Raw genomic sequence first — 14,315 nt, 5'->3', positions numbered from 1 at the left:
TATATTGACGTCGCGAGCACTGTGCATCATATATACAGCCTACATCAAACTTCTCGCGACAGATTTATTTCTACCGCGAGAGCGAGAGCAAAACTCACAGTGGAGGAGAAGAGAAAATGGAAGGTTGTGTAGGCTTCGTCTTATGATAGGACACAACTGGATAACCAGAAAGGTATTGTTTAAAACAATTATCGTTAGATTAACGTATGCCATTATATATTACAACAACAGTTTGTTAGATGCAAGGTAGCCAAATGAATTTACATTTAAAAAAGGGTCACGCGGTAAGGCTTCTTGACCCTGGCCTGTGCATAGGTCAGTAAGCTAGCTACCGCTACTAGTTAGCATATGTTATGGATAGTAAATTAGTGTGCTGCTGTGTTCTTTTGGGTTTTGTATTAATACTGGATGGTTGGTATGGTAGGCAAATATGCCCCCTTCACATTTTTTGTTATACTGCTAGCCATAACACTATACGCCGCTTGGCCAGCAAGCTAGTTTAAATTATACGTTGTCTTTTTTACAACCAAATCTAAAGAAATATGTAAATTGAGCCCCACAGTGGACGTGTCATAATACACCCATGAAACCTCGCGGTCAAACCTGAAATGGTTCCAATCGTTTTTTCACAATTTTAAAGCTACAATATGTATCCAAATGCACATAGAAATTTGAGTTATAGATCTGTCATCTGTCATTCTCATTGAAAGCAAGTCTAAGAAGTGCTAGATCTGTTCTATGTGTGCTATTTCTATGCTTCCAGTGCTTACGTTTTGTTTTTGTATTTTCTTACTTGTGGTTTTGAACACCAGCTTCAAACAGCTGAAAATACAATATTTGAGTTATGGAAAATGTATTTCACAGCGGTTTAGATGGTACAATCATTCGCTAAACTAAACTTGCTTGTTTTGTCACAAACTGAAATTAGGTAAACTAATAAAATGTTATCAACCACGAAATGGTGGAGCGATTTCTGTATAGTGCATCTTTAATTTTATCCATTGTGGATTTTAGAAACACTTCAAATAAGGGCAGTGTTTTGTGTAGGCTTAGCCTGGCGTGACGTTTTGATAAGTGTAAATCCTTTGGACAAGGTGACTTATCAATATATTAGGCTCTATTTACTCTGATTAGAACATTCTAGTTAGCATCAAAGTAGACACCCTGCAAGTAATCTCTAGCTGACACCTTTGCTGTCAGCTACTAGCTACCTTGATACCAAAACAACGATGTATATTGAACATTTTAATTTACTGTTCCATATTTTATTTAACTAATATTTGTTGTCTTATGAATTTGGACTTGTCTTGTACAGAAAACTATGCTAGTAGCAGTCAGATATTTATGTGCCATGAATACTCGGCTAGTTTTTTCAAAGAAGCTATATAGCTACCCACCTAGATATTTCATACTAGTCCTGTGTAGCTCAGTTGGTAGAGCATGGCGGTTGCAACGCCAGGGTTGTGGGTTCGATTCCCACGGGGGACTAGTATGAAAATGTATGCACTCACTACTGTAAGTCGCTCTGGATAAGAGCGTCTGCTAAATGACAAAAAATGTAATATTAGCAACATATACAGTGCATTCGGAAAGTATTCAGACCCCTTTTCCCACATTTTGTTATGTTACAGCCTTATTCTAAAATTGATTAAATTGTTTTCCCCCCTCATCAATCTACACACAATACCCCATAATGACAAAGCAAAAACAGGTTAAAAATTAAATGACCAGAAATATCAAATTTACGTAAGTATTCAGACCCTTTACTCAGTACTTTGTTGAAGAACCTTTGGCATCGATTACAGCCTCGTCTTCTTGGGTATGACGTTACAAGCTTGGCACACCTGTATTTGGGGAGTTTCTCCCATTCTTCTCTGCAGATCCTCTCAAGCTCTGTCAGGTTGGATGGGGAGCGTCACTGCACAGCTATTTTCAGGTCTCTCCAGAGATGTTAGATCGGGTTCAAGTCCGGGCTCTGGCTGGGCCACTCAAGGACATGCAGAGACTTGTCCCAAAGCCACTCCTGCGTTGTCTTGGCTGTGTGCTTAGGGTCGTTGTACTGTTGGAAGGGTAACCTTTGCCCCAGTCTGAGCTCCTGAGAGCTCTGAGGCAGGTTTCCATCAAGGATCTCTCTGTACTTTGCTCCGTTCATCTTTCCCTCGATCCTGACTAGTCTCCCAGTCCCTGCCGCTAAAAAACATCCCCGCAGCATGATGCTGCCACCACCATGCGTCACCGTAGGGATGGGGCCAGGTTTCCTCCAGACGTGACGCTTGGCATTCAGGCCAAAGAGTTCAATCTTGGTTTCATCAGACCAGAGAATCTAATTTGTCATGTTCTGAGAGTACTTTAGGTGCCTTTTGGCAAACTCCAAGCAGGCTGTCATGTGCCTTTTACTGAGGAGGGGCTTCTGTCTGGCCACTCTAACATAAAGGCCTGATTGGTGGAATGCTGAAGAGATGGTTGTCCTTCCGGAAGGTTCTCCCATTTTACATTTTTAAAAACATTTTAGTCATTTAGCAGATGCTCTTATCCAGAGCGACTTACAGTTAGTGAGTGCATACATTTTCATACATTCCCATCTCCATAGAGGAACTCTGGAGATCTGTCAGAGTGACCATCGGGTTCTTGGTCACCAAGGCCCTTCTCCCCAGATTGCTCAGTTTGGCCGGGCGGCCAGCTCTAGGAAGAGTGTTGGTGGTTCCAAACACAGTGTCGAGGCCACTGTGTTCTTGGAGACCTTTGACTCGGCAGAAATGTTTTGGTACCCTACCCTCGACACAATCCTGTCTCGGAGCTGTACGGACAATTCCTACGACCTCATGGCTTGGTTTTTGCTCTGACATGCACTGTCAACTGTGTTATATAGACAGGTGTATTCCTTTCCAAATCATGTCCAGTCAATTGAATTTACCACAGGTGGAATCAAGTTGTAGAAACATCTCAAGGATGATCAATGAAAACAGGATGCACCTGAGCTCAATTTCGAGTCTCATAGCAAAGGGTCTGAATACTTATGTAAATGAGGTATTTCAGTCTTTCTATTTTGAATAAACGTAGAAAAATGTCTAAACCTGTTTTCGCTTTGGCATTATGGGGTATTGTGTGTAGATTGAGAAAAAAATATATAAGTAATACTTTTTTGGAATAGGCTGTAATTTAACAATGTGGAAAAAGTCAAGGGGTCTGAATACTTTCTGATTGCACTGTATATATATATATATATATATATATATATATATATATATGTATATGTAAAATTTATTTTCCCCTAACCCTACCACCCCGCCACTAATTGGAATAAACTAATGGTCAACAACACTTAGTCTTCTACTTCCAGCTTATACATAATATGCACATTTTACGGACACAATGTATTTTATAGTAGTTACCTTTTTGTTTGTTTTTAATCCCATCCTGCAGCTAATCTGCTAGAGAACAAGCTACCCTCAGATACCCTCAACCCCTCCCATCTATCTCTGAGGACCATCTATTTACCATCTATTTTTACCTGTGCTGTTTCACAAAAGTTCTGAACCTTTCTATTCTCATAGTTTCTACAGATTGTAAATTAAATAAACATTTTTGCTAATAGAATTATTATATTATTGATCGATTTGACTATGACTTTTCAAATCACCCAGCAGTGCTATTTGCAGAGTTGGCTCCAGGTAAATGTTGCAATTCTTCAGCCATTCCTGGACCTGCGACCAAAAACAAGCTACATATGGACATTACCAAAACAAATGATCTAATGATTCTCTCTTCCCAGCAAAATCTGCAGAGCTTGGATGGTTGTATCCCATATACAGTGGGGGGAAAAAAGTATTTAGTCAGCCACCAATTGTGCAAGTTCTCCCACTTAAAAAGATGAGAGGCCTGTAATTTTCATCATAGGTAATTGAGAATTTTTTTTCTCCAGAAAATCACATTGTAGGATTTTTAATGAATTTATTTGCAAATTATGGTGGAAAATAAGTATTTGGTCACCTACAAACAAGCAAGATTTCTGGCTCTCACAGACCTGTAACTTCTTCTTTAAGAGGCTCCTCTGTCCTCCACTCGTTACCTGTATTAATGGCACCTGTTTGAACTCAAAACTTTCCTTTTCAACTCTTTTGGCATGGTCAATAGTTATTTTTTGATTAATATTACTTTTGAGGTACTATTAGCACAGTTTTTGCCACCCAGCTGGTCCTATTGCAAGAGGATAGTGAGGACTACAGCAGTGGTTTTTATACTTTTCCTCGTTAAGATTTGGTTCAGGTGATCACCTAATCAGTACCTAATTCAGTAGAATGAGGTGTGCCTGTGTTGGAATTCAACAGACACTGGAATGGAATGGCTGTCATACAGTGAGGGGAAAAAAGTATTTGATCCCCTGCTGATTTTGTACGTTTGCCCACTGACAAAGAAATGTGATCAGTCTATAATATTAATGGTAGGTTTATTTGAACAGTGAGTGACAGAATAACAACAAAAAAATGCAGAAAAATGCATGTCAAAAATGTTATAAATTGATTAGCATTTTAATGAGGGAAATAAGTATTTGACCCCCTCTCAATCAGAAAGATTTCTGGCTCCCAGGTGTCTTTTTATACAGGTAATGAGCTGAGATTAGGAGCACACTCTTAAAGGGAGTGCTCCTAATCTCAGTTTGTTACCTGTATAAAAGACACCTGTCCACAGAAGCAATCAATCAATCAGATTACAAACTCTCCACCATGGCCAAGACCAAAGAGCTCTCCAAGGATGTCAGGGACAAGATTGTAGACCTACACAAGGCTGGAATGGGCTACAAGACCACCGCCAAGCAGCTTGGTGAGAAGTTGACAACAGTTGGTGCGATTATTCGCAAATGGTAGAAACACAAAATAACTGTCAATCTCCCTCGGCCTGGGGCTCCATGCAAGATCTCACCTCGTGGAGTTGCAATGATCATGAGAACGGTGAGGAATCAGCCCAGAACTACACGGGAGGATCTTGTCAATGATCTCAAGGCAGCTGGGACCATAGTCACCAAGAAAACAATTAGTAACACACTACGCTGTGAAGGACTGAAATCCTGCAGCGCCCGCAAGTCCCCCTGCTCAAGAAAGCACATATACAGGCCTGTCTGAAGTTTGCCAATGAACATCTGAATGATTCAGAGGAGAACTGGGTGAAAGTGTTGTGGTCAGATGAGACCAAAATGGAGCTCTTTGGCATCAACTCAACTCGCCGTGTTTGGAGGAGGAGGAATGCTGCCTATGACCCCAAGAACACCATCCCCACCGTCAAACATGGAGGTGGAAACATTATGCTTTTGGGGTGATACAGAGCAGAATTCATGGTTCCTTCTATTATCAGAGAATTCTACAGGAGAATGTCAGACCATCCGTCTGTGAGCTGAAGCTGAAGCGCAGCTGGGTCATGCAGCAAGACAATGATCCAAAACACACAATCAAGTCTACATGAAAATTGCTAAAAGGCAACAAATTGGAAGGTTTGGAATGGCCTAGTCAAAGTCCAGACCTAATCCCAATTGAGATGTTGTGGCAGGACTTGAAACGAGCAGTTCATGCTTGAAAACCCACACGTCACTGAGTTAAAGCCGTTCTGCATGGAAGAGTGGGCCAAAATTCCTCCACAGCGACATGAGACTGATCAACAACTACAGGAAGCATTTGGTTGGAGTCATTGCAGCTAAAGGTGGTACAACCAGTTATTGAGTGTAAGGGGGCAATTACTTTTTCACACAGGGGAATTGGGTGTTGCATAACTTTGTTTATGAAATAAATATGTAATTGTTGTGTTATTTGTTCACTTATGTTCCCTTTATATAATATTAGGTTTTGGTTGAAGATCTGATAACATTCAGTATCACAAATATGCAAAAGTAGAGAAAATTAGAAAGGGGGCAAATACTTTTTCATAGCACTGTATATGTGTGTATGTATATATATGTGTATGTATACAGTGAGGGAAAAAAGTATTTGATCCCCTGCTGATTTTGTACGTTTGCCCACTGACAAAGAAATGATCAGTCTATAATTTTAATGGTAGGTTTATTTGAACATTGAGAGATAGAATAACAATAAAGAAATCCAGAAAAACGCATGTCAAAAATGTTATAAATTGATTTGCATTTTAATGAGGGAAATAAGTATTTGACCCCTCTGCAAAACATGACTTAGTACTTGGTGGCAAAACCCTTGTTGGCAATCAGAGGTCAGACGTTTCTTGTAGTTGGTCACCAGGTTTGCACACATCTCAGGAGGGATTTTGTCCCACTCCTCTTTGCAAATCTTCTCCAAGTCATTAAGGTTTCGAGGCTGACATTTGGCAACTCGAACCTTCAGCTCCCTTCACAGATTTTCTATGGGATTAAGGTCTGGAGACTGGCTAGGCCACTCCAGGACCATAATGTGCTTCTTCTTGAGCCACTCCTTTGTTGCCTTGGCCGTGTGTTTTGGGTCATTGTCATGCTGGAATACCCATCCACGACCCATTTTCAATGCCCTGGCTGAGGGAAGGAGGTTCTCACCCAAGATTTGACGGTACATGGCCCCGTCCATCGTCCCTTTGATGCGGTGAAGTTGTCCTATCCCCTTAGCAGAAAAACACCCCTAAAGCATAATGTTTCCACCTCCATGTTTGACGATGGGGATGGTGTTCTTGGGGTCATAAGCAGCATTCCTCCTCCTCCAAACACGGCGAGTTGAGTTGATGCCAAAGAGCTCCATTTTGGTCTCATCTGACCACAACACTTTCACCCAGTTCTCCTCTGAATCATTCAGATGTTCATTGGTAAACTTCAGACGGGCATGTATATGTGCTTTCTTGAGCAGGGGGACCTTGCGGGTGCTGCCGGATTTCAGTCCTTCACGGCGTAGTGTGTTACCAATTGTTTTCTTGGTGACTATGGTCCCAGCTGCCTTGAGATCATTGACAAGATCCTCCCATGTAGTTCTGGGCTGATTCCTCACCGTTCTCATGATCATTGCAACTCCACGTGGTGAGATCTTGCATGGAGCCCCAGGCCGAGGGAGATTGTCAGTTCTTTTGTGTTTCTACCATTTGCGAATAATCGCACCAACTGTTGTCAACTTCTCACCAAGCTGCTTTGCGATGGTCTTGTAGCCCATTCCAGCCTTGGGTAGGTCTACAATCTTTGTCCCTGACATCCTTGGAGAGCTTTTTGGTCTTGGCCATGGTGGAGAGTTTGGAATCTGATTGATTGATTGCTTCTGTGGACAGGTGTCTTTTATACAGGTAACAAGCTGAGATTAGGAGCACTCCCTTTAAGAGTGTGCTCCTAATCTCAGCTCGTTACCTGTATAAAAGACACCTGGGAGCCAGAAATCTTTCTGATTGAGAGGGGGTCAAATACTTATTTCCCTCATTAAAATGCAAATCAATTTATAACATTTTTGATATGTGTTTTTCTGGATTTTTTTGTTGTTATTCTGTCTCTCACTGTTCAAATAAACCTACCATTAAAATTATAGACTGATCATTTCTTTGTCAGTGGGCAAACATACAAAATCAGCAGGGGATCAAATACTTTTTTCCCTCACTGTATGTGTATATATATATACACACACACACACACACACGTTTGGGGTCACTTAGAAATGTCCTTGTTTTCGAAAGATTTTTTTTTTTTTGTCCATTAAAATAACATAAAATTGATCAGAAATACAGTGTAGACATTGTTAATGTTGTAAATGGCTATTGTAGCTGGAAACGGCTGATTTTTAATGGAATATCTACATAGGCGTACAGAGGCCCATTATCAGCAACCATCAGTCCTGTTTTCTAATGGCACGTTTATCATTTTAAAAGGCTAATTGATCATTAGAAAACCCTTTTGCAATTATGTTAGCACAGCTGAAAACTGTTGTGCTGATTAAAGAAGCAATAAAACTGGCCTTCTTGAGACTAGTTGAGTATCTGGAGTATCAGCAATTGTGGGTTCGATTACAGGCTCAAAATGGCCAGAAACAAAGAACTTTCTTCTGAAACTCGTCAGTCTATTCTTGTTCTGAGAAATGAAGGCTATTCCATGCAAGACATTGCCAAGAAACTGAAGATCTCATACAACGCTGTGTACTACTCCATTCACAGAACAGCGCAAACTGGCTCTAACCAGAATAGAAAAGGAGTGGGAGGCCCCGGTGCACAACTGACCAAGAGGACAAATACATTAGTGTCTAGTTTGAGAAACAGGCGCCTCACAGCTCCTCAACTGGCAGCTTAATTAAATAGTACCCGCAAAACACCAGTCTCAACGTCAACAGTGGAGAGGCGACTCCGGGATGCTGACCTTCTAGGCAGAGTTGCAAAGAAAAAGCCATATCTCATACTGCCCATCTTAATCTTTTATTTGTATTGGCCAGTCTGAGATATGGCTTTTTCTTTGCAACTCTGCCTGGAAGGTCAGCATCCTGGAGTCGCCTCTCCACTGTTGACGTTGAGACTGGTGTTTATTGCTTCTTTAATCAGCAGAACAGTTTTAAGCTGTACTAACATGATTACAAAACGGTTTTCTAATGATCAATTAGCCTTTTAAAATGATAAACGTGCCATTGGAAAACAGGACTGATGGTTGCTGATAATGGGCCTCTGTACGTCTATGTAGATATTCCATAAATAATCAGCCGTTTCCAGCTACAATAGCCATTTACAACATTAACAATGTCTACACTGTGTTTCTGATCAATTTGATATTTTAATGGACACATTTATTTTTAGTTTTTTCGAAAACAAGGACATGTCTAAGTGGCCCCAAACTTTTGAACGGTAGTGTGTATATAAACTCAGCAAAAAAAGAAACGTCCTCTCACTGTCAACTGTGTTTATTTTCAGCAAACTTAACATGTGTAAATATTTGTATGAACATAACAAGATTCAACAACTGAGACATAAACTGAACAAGTTCCACAGATATGACTAACACACATTGAATAATGTGTTCCTGAACAAATGGGGGGGGGTCAAAATCAATAGTGACAGTCAGTATCTGGTGTGGCCACCAGCTGCATTAAGTACTGCAGTGCATCTCCTCCTCATTTACTGCACCAGATTTGCCAGTTATTGCTGTGAGGTGTTACCCCACTCTTCCACCAAGGCACCTGCAAGTTCCCAGACATTTCTGGGGGGAATACCCCTAGCCCTCACCCTCCGATCCAACAGGTCCCAGACATGCTCAATGGGATTGAGATCTGGGCTCTTCGCTGGCCATGGCAGAACACTGACATTCCTGTCTTGCAGGAAATCACGCACAGAACGAGCAGTATGGCTGGTGGCATTGTCATGCTGGAGGGTCATGTCAGGATGAGCCTGCAGGAAGGGTACCACATGAGGGAGGAGGATGACTTCCCTGTAACACACAGCGTTGAGATTGCCTGCAATGACAACAAGCTCAGTCCGATGATGCTGTGACACACCGCCCCCAGACCATGACGGACCCTCCACCTCCAAATCGATCCCGCTCCAGAGTACAGGCCTCGGTGTAACGCTCATTCCTTTGACGATAAACGCGAGTCCGACCATCACCCCTGGTGAGACAAAACCGTGACTCGTCAGTGAAGAGCACTTTTTCCTGTCTGGTCCAGCGACAGTGGGTTTGTGGCCATAGGCGACGTTGTTGCCGGTGATGTCTGGTGAGGACCTGCCTTACAACAGGCCTACAAGCCCTCAGTCCAGCCTATTGCGGACAGTCTGAGCATTGATGGAGGGATTGTGCGTTCCTGGTGTAATTTGGGCAGTTGTAGTTGCCGTCCTGTACCTGTCCCGCAGGTGGGATGTTCGGATATACCGATCCTGTGCAGGTGTTGTTACACGTGGTCTGCCACTGCGAGGACGATCAGCTGTCCATCCTGTCTCCCTGTAGCGCTGTCTTTAGGCATCTCACAGTACGGACATTGCAATTTATTGCCCTGGCCACATCTGCAGTCCTCATGCCTCCTTGCAGCATGCCTAAGGCACGTTCACACAGATGAGCAGGGACCCTGGGCATCTTTCTTTTGGGGGTTTTCAGAGTCAGTAGAAAGGCCTCTTTAGTGTCCTAAGTTTTCTAACTGTGACCTTAATTGCCTACCGTCTGTAAGCTGTTAGTGTCTTAACGACCTTTCCACAGGTGCATGTTCATTAATAGTTTATGGTTCATTAAACAAGCATGTGAAACAGTGTTTAAACCCTTTGCAATGAAGATCTGTGAAGTTATTTGGATTTTTACTAATTATCTTTGAAAGACAGGGTCGTTAACAAGGGCCGTTTCTTTTTTTGCTGAGTTTATATACAGTGCCTTGCAAAAGTATCCATCCCCCTTGGCGTTTTTTCCTATTTTGTTGCATTACAACCTGTAATTTTAAAATGATTTTTACTTGGATTTCATGTAATGGACATACACAAATTAGTCCAAATTGGTGAAGTGAAATTTAAAAAATAACTTGTTTCAAAAAAGTCTAGAAAATAAATAACGGAAAAGTGGTGCGTGCATATGTATTCACCCCCTTTGCTATGAAGCCCCTAAATAAGATCTGGTGCAACCAATTACCTTCAGAAGTCACATAATTAGTTAGATTGCACACAGATGGACTTTATTTAAGTGTCACATGGTCTGTCACATGAAAATCAATTTTAATTCCAGGTTGTAAGGCAACAAAATAGGAAAAATGCCAAGGGGGTGAATACATTCGCAAACCACTGTATGTATATGTGTAAATAACATTCTATTGGTTGCAATAATTTTGTATAGTAATTTAAATTAAAAAATGTAAAGTTTGGAATTCGGCGTCGTTTTGCATGTCAGTTCATAAACCATGTGCCATGGAATCGGTACGTCAATCTCTTCCCAACTATTTTGCAATCTATATGGCACAGCTGTCCATTTTTTGGTCCTGAAATGAAACTGGTATACTTTTTTTTATTTATCACAATTTTCTTTAACCAATTTTGGTCTTTAATGCAGGGCCTACAGACAAGTAACTTACTGTTTCCCCCTTCCACTTGCCTCTTCCATTTTTGCGGTAATGCTGCAATTAGTTGGTTGTAATTTTTGGTAGAGCAGATATTTCCATATTTTATATGTATGTTAGCTGCATGTGTGACAACTCCACCAGTCCTATTCATGATATAATTTAGAAAGATTAAACCTTTTTTTTTTTTTTTTTATGTAAAAAAAAAAATCAACTAGTATATTTGAGTTGAACCATAATATTTGTTGTATTATTTGTTCTGTCTTTTCTGGTGGATTAAACTGAAATTGCAACCAACTTTCTATGGCTTGTATTAAAAATAGTGATATTTTGGAGATTATTTAATTTTCAAATAACCGAAAGTGAGAGTTTGTAATCTGAATAAAGGGAAAAGGCAGTTCTTGAACATGGGGTGAGACATTCTTACTAATCTGCTAGAGAACCAGTTCGGATTGATGTATAACATGCTGACTACACCGCCCGCGTCCCGTGTGCGAGCATTGCAAAATTAATGTACACATGTTATTCAATCATTGCACCCACACTGCTTGCTCGCGTCTGCATAGCCAGGCGCTAAAAACTTGGTTCTATTTGTGACGCTTGACGCGCTGAAAGTCCCGCCTCTCCTCGTTGGTTTTTAGGAGCATATACCCACGTGGGTGGTGTGGTCAGCATGTTATACTTCAATCCAAACTGGTTCTCTAACAGATTAGTCCAGTTGGTGGTAATGCACCTTAAAGTTGGTTGCCAACCGCCATATAAAGTCCAAAGAAGAAGACGAAGCCTGAAGGAGGAGAGATTACTAGAAACAAGCTCCGTTTACCCTTTTAACTGTGGATTAATTGTCGGAGTAGAGGACCTTGTGCAATTCAGGTAAAATAACAACACAACGTTTATTTCCCAGGACAAATTAGCTAGCAACAACAAGCTAGCTAGGTAAATTGCCATAAATGTTTAATGCCTTTCGACCTGTCTACAAATTAATATACAGTGGGGGAAAAATAGTATTTAGTCAGCCACCAATTGTGCAAGTTCTCCCACATAAAAAGATGAGAGAGGACTGTAATTTTCATCATAGGTACACGTCAACTATGACAGACAAAATGAGAAAAAAAATTCCAGAAAATCACATTGTAGGATTTTTAATGAATTTATTTGCAAATTATGGTGGAAAATAAGTATTTGGTCAATAACAAAAGTTTCTCAATACTTTGTTATATACCCTTTGTTGGCACTGACACAGGTCAAACGTTTTCTGTAAGTCTTCACAAGGTTCACACACACACTGTTGCTGGTATTTTTGGCCCATTCCTCCATGCAGATCTCCTCTAGAGCAGTGATGTTTTGGGGCTGTCGCTGGGCAACACGGACTTTCAACTCCCTCCAAAGATTTTCTATGGGGTTGAGATCTGGAGACTGGCTAGGCCACTCCAGGACCTTGAAATGCTTCTTACGAAGCCACTCCTTCGTTGCCCGGGCGGTGTGTTTGGGATCATTGTCATGCTGAAAGACCCAGCCACGTTTCATCTTCAATGCCCTTGCTGATGGAAGGAGGTTTTCACTCAAAATCTCACGATACATGGCCCCATTCATTCTTTCCTTTACACGGATCAGTCGTCCTGGTCCCTTTGCAGAAAAACAGCCCCAAAGCATGATGTTTCCACCCCCATGCTTCACAGTAGGTATGGTGTTCTTTGGATGCAACTCAGCATTCTTTGTCCTCCAAACACGACGAGTTGAGTTTTTACCAAAAAGTTATATTTTGGTTTCATCTGACCATATGACATTATCCCAATCCTCTTCTGGATCATCCAAATGCACTCTAGCAAACTTCAGACGGGCCTGGACATGTACTGGACACGTCTGGCACTGCAGGATTTGAGTCCCTGGCGGCGTAGTGTGTTACTGATGGTAGGCTTTGTTACTTTGGTCCCAGCTCTCTGCAGGTCATTCACCAGGTCCCCCCGTGTGCTTCTGGGATTTTTGCTCACCGTTCTTGTGATCATTTTGACCCCACGGGGTGAGATCTTGCGTGGAGCCCCAGATCGAGGGAGATTATCAGTGGTCTTGTATGTCTTCCATTTCCTAATAATTGCTCCCACAGTTGATTTCTTCAAACCAAGCTGCTTACCTATTGCAGATTCAGTCTTCCCAGCCTGGTGCAGGTCTACAATGTTGTTTCTGGTGTCCTTTGACAGCTCTTTGGTCTTGGCCATAGTGGAGTTTGGAGTGTGACTGTTTGAGGTTGTGGACAGGTGTCTTTTATACTGATAACAAGTTCAAACAGGTGCCATTAATACAGGTAACGAGTGGAGGACAGAGGAGCCTCTTAAAGAAGAAGTTACAGGTCTGTGAGAGCCAGAAATCTTGCTTGTTTGTAGGTGACCAAATACTTATTTTGCACCATAATTTGCAAATAAATTCATAAAAAATCCTACAATGTGATTTTCTGGATTTTTTTCCCCTCAATTTGTCTGTCATAGTTGACGTGTATCTATGATGAAAATTACAGGCCTCCCTCATCTTTTTAAGTGGGAGAACTTGCACAATTGGTGGCTGACTAAATACTTTTTTTCCCCACTGTAGTTGGTTCAGAGTTCATTTTGATATTTCAACCTGTGTGGGTGGACAAGATCACGCGGATGCACGCGAGCGGTGTGGTCAGCATGTAACTGTTGTATGACTGAAGCATTTAGTGAGAGGTCTAATGCTTTAATATTTAATCATTACTGCCCTCCGAATTCAAATTCAGTATATAAATAGGACCATTTAATTTTGTCTGGCTTGCTGTTCCAAATAAAATGGAATATTTTTTGCTCATATAATAAAAAAATCAGGTCGCTAGGTGTAGGCAAGGCCATCAGCAAATAGGTAAACTGGGATATGACTAAAGAGTTATTCATGGTGATTTTCCCACAAATAGACAGGTATTTTCCTTTCCATTGTAGCAAGACCTTATCTATTTTTGCTAACTTTCTATTAAAATGTATTGTAGTGAGATCTTTCTTTCGGGATATGAATACTGAGTACGTCCACATCACTGTCAGACCATTTTATTGGTAAACCTCACGGTAACGTAAAAGTTGTATTTTTTTTTAGTGATCCAATACGTAATATAGTACACTTATCATAATTTGGTTGTAATCCAGAGAGGTTAGAAAAATTATATATATACTCAATGAGGCTGTGGAGGGATCCAAATTGTGGATTTAAAAGAAAACAACATGAATCATCAGCGTACAATGACACCTTTTTGTTTTTAAACCCTTGATTTCTAGCCCCTTGATATTATTGAATGATCAGATTTTAATAGCTAACATTTTGATGGCCATAATAAATAGATATGCCGAT

The 14,315-nt window shown here is 41.0% G+C and overlaps 1 protein-coding gene across 1 annotated transcript in view; it reads left to right on the top strand.

Moving 5' to 3' along the window:
* Positions 1 to 96: 96 nt before the first annotated feature.
* The window catches only part of LOC311147602 (death-inducer obliterator 1-like), a gene marked incomplete at its 3' end in the record, with an annotated part of 73,720 nt that continues 59,501 nt past the window's right edge, over positions 97 to 14,315 (top strand). The window contains exon 1 of the mRNA XM_084184343.1: positions 97 to 172. The remainder of the gene's footprint in view (positions 173 to 14,315) is intronic.

This window comes from Coregonus lavaretus, assembly GCF_964263955.1.
Source record: "Coregonus lavaretus genome assembly, chromosome: 20".
NCBI classification, from domain to species: domain Eukaryota; kingdom Metazoa; phylum Chordata; class Actinopteri; order Salmoniformes; family Salmonidae; genus Coregonus; species Coregonus lavaretus.
Note: the sequence above shows the minus strand (reverse complement) of the source record. Positions and strands in the feature narration are given on the sequence as shown.